The 14,677-nt window shown below is 45.3% G+C and overlaps 1 long non-coding RNA gene across 1 annotated transcript; it reads left to right on the top strand.

Moving 5' to 3' along the window:
* Window positions 1–5,078: 5,078 nt before the first annotated feature.
* Window positions 5,079–8,483, top strand: LOC143821014 (uncharacterized). The gene is made up of 3 exons (XR_013225634.1): window positions 5,079–5,191; window positions 5,371–5,540; window positions 7,788–8,483. It is a non-coding gene; the product is annotated as an uncharacterized LOC143821014 (long non-coding RNA).
* Window positions 8,484–14,677: the final 6,194 nt, after the last annotated feature.

The following is a 14,677-nucleotide window of genomic DNA, read 5'->3' as shown; positions in this document are numbered from 1 at the left end:
CTACACAGCCTCGGTGATCTCTGCGGCTTCCATGAGCTCCGAGGTGGCCATGTTGCCTCCGCTTAGCTGTCTTGGCAACCTCCAGGAAAGAGCTGAACGACCCCTCAAGGGGTTGCAACTCCCACATTGAGAACCACTGACTTAGCCTAACCTATTCTCACAGGGTTGTTGTGTAGACAGGCATTCTGGCCTTCAGATGGGACCGGGGATCCCCCGGAATTCCAGCTTATCTCCAGACGACAAAGGTCAGTTCTCCTGGTTCCATTTTGAGGAGTCTTCCCAGGATGGACCTGTGGTGTCCTTAATGAAAGCACTGAATTAGACTCTAGCAGCACCTTAACAAATAACTAAATGTCAGACTGTGCAAGATCTGTAATGTGCATGATTCAAAAATATATGAAGAATATCCCACAGAGGCCATTGTAGGAGATGTGTAGTTAGCATAGTTAGAACAGGAACCTCGTGATTGTTTCCCGATAATTTCCTCCCTTGTCCTGATTAGCTCAATTGGAGACTTCCTGTTCCTTTGAGCATACTTCCTCTCTGATTGCCCCCAGAATGGACTGAAGGCAGAACAACTGACAGACAGTAAGGACTATCTCTTTTTTCTCTTTCTATACAAGGTTGTTTCACTTCTTAATAAAACTATTGTATTTTTCATGCAGTTTGGTGCTTCTCTCCTCTCTTGCATATCTGCTCCTTTCTTGCATATTCAAACTCTGCCAACAAAAAGAACGATTCCAGCATAAGCTTTTGTGAGTCAGAATTCATTCCATCCAGTGCAAAAACACGCCTAGTCCTCCTCAAAGTACTGTAAGGGCAAGCCACAACACCTCTTGGGCAGGAAGTACTGCAGTGCAGCCAGGGTACAGGTGAGCAAATGGTACAACTTTTGTGTTTTGTTGCATGCTTAAAGCTCATCTGATCACCATAATCCGAGGCTAGGAGTTCCCTTCCACTCATATTGGTTAGTGATCCTTATATGCAGTGTGTGTGTATATATGTATGTGTTGCCATGTCTTGTAATGTATAATTTGTATTAATTTTGAGACAATAGGTTTGTCCTAGATTCATTACACATATAGCACATACTATGCTGTGAGTGAATGGGGTCATGTTTGCTTTAATGACCCATGCTCTCTATAGTCCAGGGGTAGTCAACCTGTGGTCCTCCAGATGTCCATGGACTACAATTCCCATGAGCCCCTGCCAGCGTTTGCTGGCAGGGGCTCATGGGAATTGTAGTCCATGGACATCTGGAGGACCACAGGTTGACTACCCCAGCTATATTCCATTCAGTAGGGCCTCTTATGGGTATGGAACCCATCTTGACTTGACTGGGCCCTGCCTTCCTGTCTTTGTACTGATGGATTGGGTTCTCCCTCTTTCTTGATTCCTTGGTTAACCCCGCATCCCATTTCTTCTTCCTTCTCTGCCCTAAAATTCTATTTCAGTCAACATGAAGGTTTCTAAGGGGAAAAAGTTATGAGGTTCCTAGCCCTGTGGTGACACACTGCTACCTCCTTTTATCAGTAGAATAAGGAAATCCAGTATGGAAATAAATGCCAGCCGTTGACTTCTTCAACGTGGTCCCTCTGCCATACTTCCGTTGGGGAACAAGGCACATGCCATCTGGTTGCCCCATTCATGACACTTCCCCCTCTGGAAGGAGGAAGAAGAGGAGATGGCAACAAGGGGCTAGGTGAGGCAGTGTCCAGTTTCCCTACACTTACTTTCATAGAACTGTTGCCTGATCTCTCATTGTCTCATTACTTCCTCCTGTTCCTTTTCCTCCTGCTGCTGGGAATGAAAGAATCCCACAGCAAGTGGGTGTGGGGCGAAGATGGAAGTGTCAACTCACTTTAGGGTGCTCAGTTTCCAGCAGAAGGACAAGGAAGCTGCAGCAGATCAGGGGTAGAACATCAGCTTGCCATACACCAGGCATCTTCAACCACAAGTATCAGAGGAAGGGAATGGCGAACCACCTCTGTTCATTGCTTGCCTTGAAAATCCCATGAGGGGCTCCCATAAGTGGGTTGCCACTTGATGGCACTCAGTCATCATCAAGGGTACCCTGCCATGGCAGTTAGATATATTGGTCATTTCTTGTTAGTGAAAGCATGTTGGCTCTTATTCTGAAGAGGATAATACTAATTTCTTTCACATATTTGTTTGGAAGGTGGAGATGCTTGGAAGATAGAGCAGTCCTCAAGGATGCAAGGTTTTCTTTCTGAATTGGGATTGGATTCAGTCAAAGACTGCAATAAATATTTTGTCTTTGACTACGAATTTGTTTCACAAATGTGTTTTGAAGATGGAGATGGCTGGGAGTTAGAGCAGTTTATGACCTGCAGACAAGAATATCACAAATTCTTTCACATGTGCTGAGAACATTAGTGCATTCTAGATGTCCCTAGATTCCGTACTACAATTTATGCCAGGATTTTTCAACCAGGTTTTCATGAAAACCTGGGGTTTCTTGATGGCCCTTGAAGAGTTTCCTGAATGGGTGGGAGTTAATTAATTGTATTCAACATTTATCAGGTGATATGACCAGATATGGTCATGTTGTCCTGCCCTCCCCTCCCAAAATGGCCAATGAATGGCCAGGAGTTGGGTGGGAAGGGGAGCATCCTGGTGGGCATGTACGAAGCTCTGCTTCCCAACCATATTCTTCATGGTTGCACCACTTCTGGGGTTTCTTCGAAGCCTGAAGAGTGTTTTAGGGGTTTCTCCATGGAAAAAATGTTGAAAGAGGCTGCCCTGTTCTAACTTTTGGCAGGCTTTGAAAAAAGACATTTGAATTGACCTAAGAGCTTCTAGAGCAGTCCCATCTCTATCTGAGACTAATGTAAACTTGGATGAGAGTGGATTTTTGTGACAGCTTTTGCAATTATTTCATATGTGGGTGCGTGCATGTTGCACTATTTACTCCAAGGAGATTAATCTCTATGTAAGAAAATGTATCATCACTAATGACCCAAGGGTGAAATTAATTGAATTTCCTCCATGCATGCTCATTATGATACTGCTTCCTTCACACCTTGTCAAAGCAGATAAGGCTCTGGAAGATCTGCTATCAGATCTACTGTGCATATTTCTTGCTAAATAGCAGCTGCAGGGGACCCTGATCTGGATTAGAGCTAGGGTGTAGATTTAACTCTTCCCTGCAATCATTGTAATATCTCAAACGGAGTATCGTGTCCAGATCATAGGAAGTGATGATACTGCTTTACTTTGCTCTGGTTCAGCCTCACTTGGAGAACGGTGTTCAGTTTTGGCCACCACAGTTGAAGAGGGATGTAGACAAACTGGAGCATGTCCAGAGGAGGGCAACAAAGATGGTGAGGGGTTTGGAGACCAAGACGTATGAGGAAAGGTTGGGGGAGCTTGGTCTTTTTAGCCTGGAGAGGAGGCGACTGAGGATCTTCAAGTAATTAGTTTCTGGTAGTTAGAGCAGTTTCTCAGTGGAACAGGCTTCCTCGGGAGTTGGTGGGTTCTCCATCTTTGGAAATTTTTAAATAGAGGCTGGATAACCATGTGACGGAGAGGCTGATTCTGTGAAGGTTCAATGGGGCAGCAAGCTGTCTCACGGCAGTTCAATGCTTAGATTTAATGTGGTGGTTTAATGCTTAGATTTATATACGGCCCCTCTTGGACTGGCCACTCTGGACCGGCCGATAAAAACCAGAATTTAAATTATTGTTCTTTTAATTTTTGTTGATTATTTGTAAGTGGTTATATGTACACTTATGTATCTGTTGTAAACCGCCCTGAGCTGACTGCTCAGGAGGGTATGGTATAAAAATGCCCAAGCAAAAATAAATTCTTGTTTTCCTCAGTTATGGAATCTATTGTTATTGTTGTTTCTGATGTTCCTGATGTTATGATTGCATGAATTACACTGCATTTGCTTTATGTTTTGTGTAAACCGCCCTGAGCCTTGGGGCAGGGCAGTATAGAAATATACCAAACAAACAAACAAACAAACAAACAATTAAATAAACCTCTTTATGAAGAGCTCTCCGGGCCCATTTCCGCTAATCAAATCTCCAGTTGGCCACCGTAAAATCTTCTTCCACACAGTATGCAAATGCACCATCACAGCCAACTGTCCAAAAAGATCTTACTGCACCAGGGTGGGGAGTGAAATGGGGAGGAAACATGGAAGCAGGACCAATGGAGGAACTAGAGCCAGTTTGGTGTAGTGGTTAGGAGTGCGGACTTCTAATCTGGCATGCCAGGTTCGATTCTGCGCTCCCCCACATGCAGCCAGCTGGGTGACCTTGGGCTCGCCATGGCACTGATAAAGCTGTTCTGACCGAGCAGTAATATCAGGGCTCTCTCAGCCTCACCCACCCCACAGGGTGTCTGTTGTGGGGAGAGGAAAGGGAAGGCGACTGTAAGCCGCTTTGAGCCTTCTTCGGGTAGGGAAAAGCGGCATATAAGAACCAACTCTTCTTCTTCTTCTTCTTCTTCTTCTTCTTCTTCTTCTTCTTCTTCTTCTTCTTCTTCTTCTTCTTCTTCTTCTTCTTCTTCTTCTTCTTCTTCTTCTTCTTCTTCTTCTATCACGTTGATGCTCCCCAAAGCTGTGCTCCAGCGTGGAGTCCAAGGAAGAACAAAATACATGTTTGAATGCACCCATACTGGAGCAACTTGGCACAGGATCACATTCGAAGTCTTCTGTACGAGGCAAGGAGGCCAGAGTCACGAGCTCGATTCGTAGCTTGCCGCTCGGCAACGTTTGAAGCCATCTTCCTTGCCTATAGCAACTTCCTCCAGAAGAAACAAGGGACTTCACTCCCACTTTGTCCTAAAGAGGCTCAGTAGGCGAGGCGGAAGGAAGATGCTTTCGAAAGCCCCTTGAGACAGAGAGCTGCGAACTTTCAAATATATATATATATATATAACTGAGCGGTTTGCCTTGAATTCAGGCCCCCATGCTCCGTTCCAAATCTGAATTACCAACGGGGAAGAGAGATGCCTGCTTTTTTGTTCCGTAAGCTGGAGGCTGAGTCATTCAGAGGATAATTTCCGAGCGGCTTTTCTCTCCGGATAGATTGCATTGTTAGTTGTCTGATTCGGTTCTCCTACCAGGTGCTTCTGTGCTCAGGCTTCTGTGATGGGAAGGGGTCACCTCCACTGAAAGCACCTTTGAACCGCTCTGCGGATAGGAAAGAAAGGGAGGAAGGTAATTATTTTAATTCCAGGTCCTGCGAGCGAGCATGGCGAGAGACAGAAAGGTGCAGACAATGAAGAAGGCTCATCAAATCCTCATCTGCAGCCAAAGTGACATTCTTCTCCGGCCTCGGTGGCAATTTTTACTTCCTCCTACCGTCATTTTGAACTTCCCCCTTTCACTCTCCCTAGGTATGGCGTCCTGATTTCTCCCTGAAGCTACGATGGGATTATTTCTGAGATGTCAAAGGAAAAAGCTGTGGCAGCTGAAAACAGGGGGTAGCCATGATATAATCACAGCCCATTGTCCACTCTCCCTGCCCGCCTGGCCTGGCCTGGTGTCAAATGCATTTTGCAATCAGGTAAATATTGAGCTCTGAGTAAACCTGTCAAAGGATTAACCCGTGGCATGCAAAACTCTCCCGATAACACCCCTTCCACTAATCCCGTTTTAAACACAAAGTTCCAAAGATCTGCTTGTTTGCAAGGTGTCCTCAATCCATTTCCCACTCTAAGGCAGCCAGCAAGGGGGTATGGAAGACCATCAAAGCATCTGCAAATTGCATTATCATATTGCTTTTGTCTTCCCTGAGTGTTTCCATTTGGTATAATATTTAGGGAATGGTTGGTCTCCTACCTACAGCCTGTAGCTTTCAGAGACATGTTTGTTATTATTTTTGGGTTTTGAACTCATGATCAGTGCAGGCTCTTTGTGCAATACAGATATGTCCAGTGCATGAAATCTTATGTGGACAGATGCACAATCATGGCAGTATGAAAAAGGTAATCCATGCCAGCTGGGTGACCTTGGGCTTGCAGCAGAAAGCTGTTCTGACTGAGCAGTAATATAAAGGCTTCTTCTTCTTCTTCTTCTTCTTCTTCTTCTTCTTCTTCTTCTTCTTCTTCTTCTTCTTCTTCTTCTTCTTCTTCTTCTTCTTCTTCTTCTTCTTCTTCTTCTTCTTGCCATTTTCTCCAGATGAACTGATCTCTATCACCTAGAGATGCCACCTAGGGATGAAGAAAATGGCTGCTTTGGAGGGTGGACTCCATAGCATTATACTCCACTGATGTCCCTCCCTGCTGAAAATCTCACTCCTTGCTCCACCCCCAAAGTCTTCAGGCATTTCCCAGCCCACAACTGGCAACGCTGTCCCCTGGAGATTACTTATAATCCCAGGAGATCTTCAGCCATCACTTAGAGGTTGGCAGCTCTAGGACAGAAGCAGACCATAAGAACAACTTAGAAGATGGAACCTCTTGGAGAAAATCCATGGTTAAGCAATTTTTTCAGCCTGGTGTTTAAGGGGTACCAAGGCAGGCACCAGGCATGCCTTGGGCAGATGGACCTTCCAGTGGAAAGATGCCACCATTGAAAAAGGTCTGCCTTTGGTTGACTCTAACTTTATTTCAACAGGGCTTGGGAAGAGGATCTTAACTGGCAGTCTGCACAGTACAGCTCTAGGTGGTCTTTAATCTACCTCTATGTTCCCAGGCACTAATCTCCTGAATCTGAGAGTCAGGAGGCAACATCAGGGGAAGGCCTCAGCCTCTATGCGCTGTTGGTGTGCCCACTGTGTTTGACAGGGTGCTGGACTAGATGGACCACTGCTCTGATCCATTAGGGCTCTGCTGATGTTCTTAGGAAGACTTTGGACCTCTAAGCCCTGTTTGTTGGCCTTCCAGAGGAACATTTTGGTGACTTTGTGAGGCAGGATGCTGGGCCAGATGGACCACTGGTCTGATCCAGCAAGGCTCCTCTTATGTTCTTCTATATATACTTAAGAGCAAGCTGAAGGTAGCGCAACTTTTGTCTGTGGCAACAGTTCCCCAGGTTTATAGGCTGCTTTCTGGCCTGACAACAGGCTTCCGAGGCTGTCTGCAATAATAGGGAATTGAGAAAATAAGGAAAATATGATTCTTTTTAAAGCCCGTGGCAAATGATCAAGGCACCAGGTGGTGGTGATGGGGTGTATGCGATGATATGAAATATCAAACCCCATCTCAGAAATATGCTGTTTAGCAAACATGGCTGGATAGATCCCGGCCCTTTTGTGGTTGGGGCATGGGGCTTTTCTTCCTCTGAAGAAGAGTTGGTTCTTATATGCCACTTTTCTCTACCTGAAGGAGTCTCAAAGCAGCTTACATTCACCTTCCCTTTCCTCTCCCCACAACAGACACTCTGTGAGGTGGGTGAGGCTGAGAGAGCCCTGATATTACTGAAGAAGAAGAAGAGTTGGTTCTTATATGCCACTTTTCTCTACCCGAAGGAGTCTCAAAATGGCTTCCAGTCACCTTCCCTTTCCTCTCCCCACAACAAACACCCTGTGAGGTGGGTCAGGCTGAGAGAGCCCTGATATCACTGGTCAGTCAGAACAGTTTTATCAGTGCCGTGACGAGCCCAAGGTCACCCAGCTGGCTGCATGTGGGGGATTGCAGAATCGAACCCGGATCGCCAGATTAGAAGTCCGCACTCCTAACCTCTACACCAAGCTGGGCAAGAGCTTGTGGGCATTATGTGCGGGGTGGGGCAGCACTGTGAACCATCTGCTTCTTAATCTTGACCCGCTACAGTTCAGTTTTGTCCACCCGGCTCTTTGTTTTCCCCTCAGGAAAAGAAAACGTTCTGGTGATGTGCAAAATAATCTCACCGATGCTGAGGGACAATCTGAATTTCCACCCGTCAGGGCTTTGGCAGTCGAGGAGCGAGCCACGCTGAGCCCCAAAGGGAGAAATGTGCTGCCTTTCTGCAGACAAGTGGAAGCACCCCGCTGCAGCAGTGACAAGTTGACACTCTAGAAATCAACACTCTTTCACCAGCGGCATCGTTCTGCCTCTTCAGAATTCACTTGTAGCTCCTGCGTTCTCAATTGGCATCGGGAGGACCCAGGAGCATTTCGACCGTCTGACTGGAACATTGATCAGCTACCCGTATTTTCGGGCTCGTGAGGAGACGCCTTCAACCTTCCTTCCGTGCCTGAGAAATGCACCGTCTCAAAAAACAAAAAAACAAAAACGCTGTCAGTGTTTCAGTGAACTTTACGAGCAGCCAATCTTTTCATACTTTAATCTATAAATAAACATTTCTTCCTTTGAACTTCATTAAAATTAGATGTGTTTTCATTGTAAAACACTCCAGCTTCCCGAGCATTTAGACATATATGGGGATGATCCCTGCAATTAATTTTTCCTCTTTAGGAGTGCTGGTGGTCTAAAGCACACGGAATTTATGCCAAAATGTAAGAAAATAAGAGTCAAACAACTAGACATGCTGCTTATATCAGGAATTTCAGATCAAGAGGATGAGTTTCACGCCTGCTGCTTAAGTGGAGTGTGCCAAATTCCACCGTGGAGTAACTCTCTTGTAGTCAGCAGAGCTTATACCAGTGTTGAATTTGGTCGTTTTTTAAAATAGAGTAATATTTTCTGGCAGTAATATCTCAATGTATCAGGTTCTAAAATCTCAGCTCTTCCCCACACTGCTGATGGCTTGAAAGAAAAGGTATACCAGTTCTTAAAGCTTTATCGATCTGTTTTAAATGGTGAGGCTGACTTAGAGGGGAGAGTAGCAATTTGGCCCATGAATTTTTATTAATATTACCGCTGAAATAAATTGCTAAGGAGATCATCGGCTGTTTTATACTGTCAAGAAGAGAATTATAGTTACCTGCAGTTCTTTGATTAAAGGAGAGGTAGGCAAACTTTTTGTTCCAGGTGGCAAACCCTCCTCAATGTCTCCCCATAACAATGGCGGACAAAGGTGTGTGGGAGGGAGTTCAGGGTTGTTCGTGGCCCAGGAAACAGGGAGCAACCCAGCCACACAGGGTTTGCCTTGGTCCCTAGAGCAGGGGATGGCCCTGTGTGTTAAGCATAATCTTCTTGTGTGCTGCTGGTTGGCATGCACACTGGAGCTGCCTAGCTCTGTTTCAAGCTGGCATTAAATAGAAATTAGACAGCTTTGTTGCTGATATTGCAGTTTCAAGGGAGAAAGGGCTAATTAATCCTATTGCTTTGCCCATTGTTTGTTGTTGTTGCTGCTGAAAACGGCCTGTGGGAGAGAACTTGTATGTACCTGTAAGGCTGTTGATGGTGGCACATTGGCTCTTTTTTAAGGCTACATAATTGCCCAGTATGTGCAGGTCCGCCTTCGTAAATATGAGGACACAAATAACTTTGCTGTTGGCTGTAGCGAAACTTGTGAACTTTTTCTTGATAGGGTCTTCTTTTTCAGATGACACACATCAAAGTGGTAGCCATGAGAGCAAGTGCACAGAGAATGACACCCTTCCTAGTCCGTTGACTCTGCTTCGGAGAACTGTAGCTGAGATACGAGTCGCGTTTCCAGCTCCTTGTGCAACAAATGTCCCGTGGAAGTGGCTACAGATCATTTTAGATTTTGCATGTGCTCTTAAAAAGGCAGACTCTTTGGCATTCTGACCTGTTTGGAAATAAAGGATGCCAACCGGATCATTTTCCTGAGGTGGCTTTGGATAGACGCAGCCCGGATTCTGGATCCCCATCAGTCATGCTGTTTGTTGGGTGGCTTTGGGGCATGTCACAATCACTCATAGGGACTGATCTTTCCCTCTGATACTGGGAGGAAGAATGAGATAAGAACCTGGTGGAGAAAATAACCATGATTTTTTAAAAAAATCTGTGATTGGAAATTACTCACCAGAATGAGAGGCGAAGGTGTGTGTGGTTTTGTTTGGAAGTGATAAAGGTTCTTCTAGGCCTGATGGATGTGTGGAAATGAGGCTTGTGCTTGGAACCTTTGTGTGATTACTATCCTAATAACTATGTTGACGGTCTTTTCAGTGAATTGGCTGGTGCAGCTGTCGGGCTGAAGAGGCATATTCTAAACACGGGGAAGGAATGGCAGTTAATCCTAAACCGCGGACATCTACACTTTCATCTATCAAACTTCCGGAGCGCTTTAGTATTATATAACAGATAACAAGCGCCCCCTGATATTCCGGCTAAAAGGTAGGGTCACTGCGGATCGATGCATGGGGGTTGCAGATGGAAAATTTAAATTGGCCAAAATCAAAATGGAAATCGTGTTCAGTGTAAACGGCAGGGATTTAATCAACCTGGGATTGGAATAAAAGCCCCGTGCAGATTCAGCCTACGTCCCCGAGCAAGAGAATGGAAAAGCAGCCTCAGAAAGTCTCATAGAAGTAGGGCAAATATGTGGTGTTACTTAACATGTGAGAATGCATTTGGCACAAGAGTCGGGCAACATGGAGAGTGGTGGCCTCTGAGCAATATTTCAATATTAGACATTCTAATATACAACATACATCACTTGGGGCATCACTTTCTAGATTTTTTTTTAACCACCTAGCAAGCTCTAATGTTATATTTTTATTCAGCATAAATGCATTTTAACTTGCTTGACCATTGAGGAAGAATCTCTTGTCTTTGTTCCTCCTAAGTTCCTCGTGTTATTGTTATTATTATATACGTAATTATAATATATATTTGTATTTTAAACACTTTTCTTTTTCTTTGCAGATCAACCTTTAGGTTCCTAACTTGTCTTGCCAGGTTGTGTTTTTGTTTCCCTTTTTTGGTTATTTACCAACATACAAAAACAGAACGTGGGAAGAATATTACTTGTTTAATTTTTTCCTCTACCTTCCTCTAAGGCAGGGGTAGTCAAGCTGCAGCCCTCCAGATGTCCATGGGCTACAATTCCCATGAGCCCCTGCCAGTGAATGGGAATTGTAGTCCATGGACATCTGGAGGGCCGCAGTTTGTCTACCCCTGTTCTAAGGAGTTGAGTAGACATTTGTGACATAATTCCAATGGAATCGGCTGCCTCAGGAGGTGGTGAGCTCCCCCTCACTGGCAGTCTTCAAGCAGTGGCTGGACAGATCCTTCTCATGGATGGTTCAGGCTGATCCTGCATAGAGCAGGGGGTTTGGACTAGGTGGCCTGTATGGCCCCTTTCCATTCTAGGATTTCACAATTGTATCTGTGATTAGTTTGAAATGTTTCTATTCCCTATTTGGATGGAGTGGGGAGAAAAGGCATGTGTTGATTGTAGACTTACCTGACACTCAAGACACAACTCACCTTTCTTTGTGTTCTTGTTCTTAGCTTTTCTCTCCACCCCCCTGCCCCCCCCCCGAAAAAAAAAGCTCATCAGCTATTCAGTCGCTGCCCGGCTGCATCACCTTTGCGTGACCTTTTGGCAGAGGCCTTGTCTGAGTCTGTAATGTTAATTCAGAGAAGGGTGAGAAAAACTGAACCCAGTTGGATGATGTGACTCACCTTGGACGAGTCAATATTTTCCTAGTGAAGGAGAGTGGAAAAAGTTTTAGCTCAGCTCTCTTGGCTGAGATCCGGTGAATGGATATTAGTTTGGGATAACCAGCCCCCCCCCTTCATCCATTTTGCTCCATGAGCTAATGGGAGAAGTAATAAATTACAGAGGGGCCTAAGATATTTATATCCATTGGGGAGCAGAATATTAAACAAAGTACCATCTCAGCCTGTGTTCAAATGTACAATTAAAACAGCCATTGTGTGTGTGGGCCCTATAGGTGACATTACTGTCGAAAGAGTCTCCAAACTACAGAGAATCTACCCTTTCAATTTCTCTCCTATGCTTTCCCCAAGGAATTTGGGGTACATGGGTGTTCCTCCCCCCATTGTATTCCGACAATTCTGTGAGGAAGTTTGGACTGACTGACTGGCCAAGGTCAACCTCAGGGCAGAGTATTTCTGGGTTCCCGCATGAGGGGATGGGGGGAATAATTTAGCCAAGAGTGGAGGTCTGGAGGGACCCTGACCCATTACTGGGTGTTCCCTCATGTCTCAACACTGCATTTGTACTTGTGTTTTATAAGCAGGGTTGCCAACAGGAAAATGTCCTGTGCCTTTAACATAGGCTTAAGGTATGGAAATGGGCAGCTGATGCTTTTTGGGGCATGCAGTTAAATACCATTTCATTAAGACTTTCTGAAAGGGACAGGAGGTTTACAGTCCTGTTGGCAATCCTAGTTATAACTGTGTGCCAGGTCCAAAGAAATTCTCAGACTGTGCATGTGTAGGTCTCTCTAATAACACTCCAGCATAATTGAGTACGTGTGTCTTCCAAAGGTGCATCAGGCATTTCTCCCAAGGAGCTCACTCAATACTAAATATTGCTGAATGATTTTGACTTGCAGCTGTTCGGTAACAACGTACCACCAGATCTACTGAGAGATCAGACATTCCACTAAACTTGGTCATGTTCTATTTAAATATGGAACTTAATGGCTAATTTATTAATATATTTTGCTCCACATTATTTTTATTAATTATGTTTTTATTCTGTCTCCTGGAACTTGGTGTGTGTGTGTGTGTGTGGAGGGGCATCCTGAAGAATACGGCTGCTTTGGAGGGGGGACTCGATGGCATTGTATCCCACTGAGATTCCTGTCCTTCCTGGGCTACACCCCCAAATCTTCAGGGATTCCCTTAACCTGGAGTTGACATCCCTAGGTGGCCAGAGGGGACATGACAATCCTAAATCCTCACCTCGAGGCTTGGTAACCCTAGCCTGAAACAAGAACTGAGATTCCCAATGGAGCAAATGAGAAAAGTTTTCAGCCAAGGGGTGGGCAGTCCCCAAGCAGTGACATTTTACTGTAAAGACTGAAGTTACAAGATAGATTCTGACAGAGTGTGCATGCACACAAAAGCTTATGCCCAGAATAAAAACACCGTTGGTCTTAACGGTGTCACTGGTCTGAAAACATTTGTTCTGGGCCTAGTCTGCACACAATAGATAATGCACTTTCAATGCATTTCAGAAGTAGATTTTCCTGTTCTGCACAGGAAAATCCAGCTTCCAAAGCACATTGAAAGTGCATTATCCTCTGTGTGCAGACTAGGCCCTGGAGTCACAAGAGCATACCTATTTCTAACCTGTGCCAGCAGTTGATGAGTGTGTTTAAACACCGATATGTACATATGCACGTCGGGAACTGAAGTGCTTCTAGGGGAAGCATGTGGAGAAAGACACTCCGACAGAAGTTTCCTTGGCCTTTGTGCTCAGAGGTCAGGCATCATTAATGGTTTCTGGAGGGAGTCTGAGCTCTGGCTGGGAGCAGTAAGATAAATGTTTGCACTCCAGCGACTTCTCTCATCTGCTTGCTGTAACTGACAGGCGCTCGGCCCATAAATAATACCCCTGAATATCCTGCCGAGGCAAACAAGGAACCATAACGTGTTGCTACAGGCCCCTCGCTGCTAGTCGCTGTTGAAAGTACAGGCGGGGAAATGTATTCACTGTGAAGCTTAGTAAGGGAAGGAAGAAAGGGAAGAGCCTGAAGAGCAGTGGATCCGGGAAAGGAGGGATGAATGGAGAAGACACGGAGTGATGGGAAAGCAGGGCAGAAAGTGAGGGAGGATAAATAATTAATTTATTAAAGAAGCGGGGGAAAAAAAAGAGAACCCGTTTTGTAAGATCCAGGTTTAGAATATGTTGAGAGATAATGAACATTGGGTGTCACCTCGTTTGGGGCCTAGTTCCTTCCCCCTCCCCAGTCTTGATATAGGGTTGCCAGTCTCCAGGTGGTGGCTGGAGACCTGCTTTTACAACTACACTCCAGCCTCCACCTGTGAGCTTGAAAGGAAGGTCAAAAGAGGCGAGATGCCGGGAGATCTGTGAATGGAGAAAATGTCAAGACTCTCTGGCAAGATCATGCAGGGATGGACGGTCTTACCACCTGTCCCCACTCTCAACTCCACCCCCAAAGGCCCCAGGTATTTTCCCACCCAGAGCTGTCAACTTTAGAGGCAGGGGCACCAAAATCTTAGAGACTGGAAAGAGCTGAAGGGACAGGGCAATGTTTCACCTGTTCACTGCCTGCGTGCCAGAGCGCTCCGAAAGAAACAGGAATGCTTTAAAAAGATGTTGGCAAGATTTTATGAAAAGAACTGACTTAACACCGGTACCTGATTCCTCTCATCTTTGCTGCCTGGGACTACTTGTCCCCCTTCCAACTTTAGATGTTAGCCAGAATGAGAGAAACCTAGAAAACAGGTTCAGGGTTCTAAGTAGAGCAGCACCTGCTGAGATACTGCCTGCTAGCATTTTGCTTAGATTAGAATTGTGCATGTGGTGTGCTGTGGTGTGTGTGTGTGTGTGTGTGTGTGTGTGTGTGAAGGATGATCTCTCATCTTTGTTTTCCATTAATGCAGATGCCAGTTTCATTCTAACGTGTCACACATAAGAGATGAGAAAAAGCTCCTTGTATACATAATCAGGGATGGATGAGGAGTGGGAGGGCTCTTTTGTTAGCGATGGAAGGCATAGCAGAGAGGAACCAAGATGATAAAGCTCCCCGGGAGGGGACAAGGGGCACCTGGTCAAGGTGAGGCTGTGACAAAGTATAACAGACGTGATTGATCCGTCCAGTTCTCTCTTGCCCTGGGAGGTTTACTTTCTCATTTTCATGGCTCTTATCAGGTTAGCAGGTGGGGTTATGGCTGAGGAACAGCCTGG

This window comes from Paroedura picta, chromosome 11, assembly GCF_049243985.1.
Source record: "Paroedura picta isolate Pp20150507F chromosome 11, Ppicta_v3.0, whole genome shotgun sequence".
NCBI classification, from domain to species: Eukaryota; Metazoa; Chordata; class Lepidosauria; order Squamata; family Gekkonidae; genus Paroedura; species Paroedura picta.
This window is presented reverse-complemented; position numbering and strand designations above follow the sequence as displayed.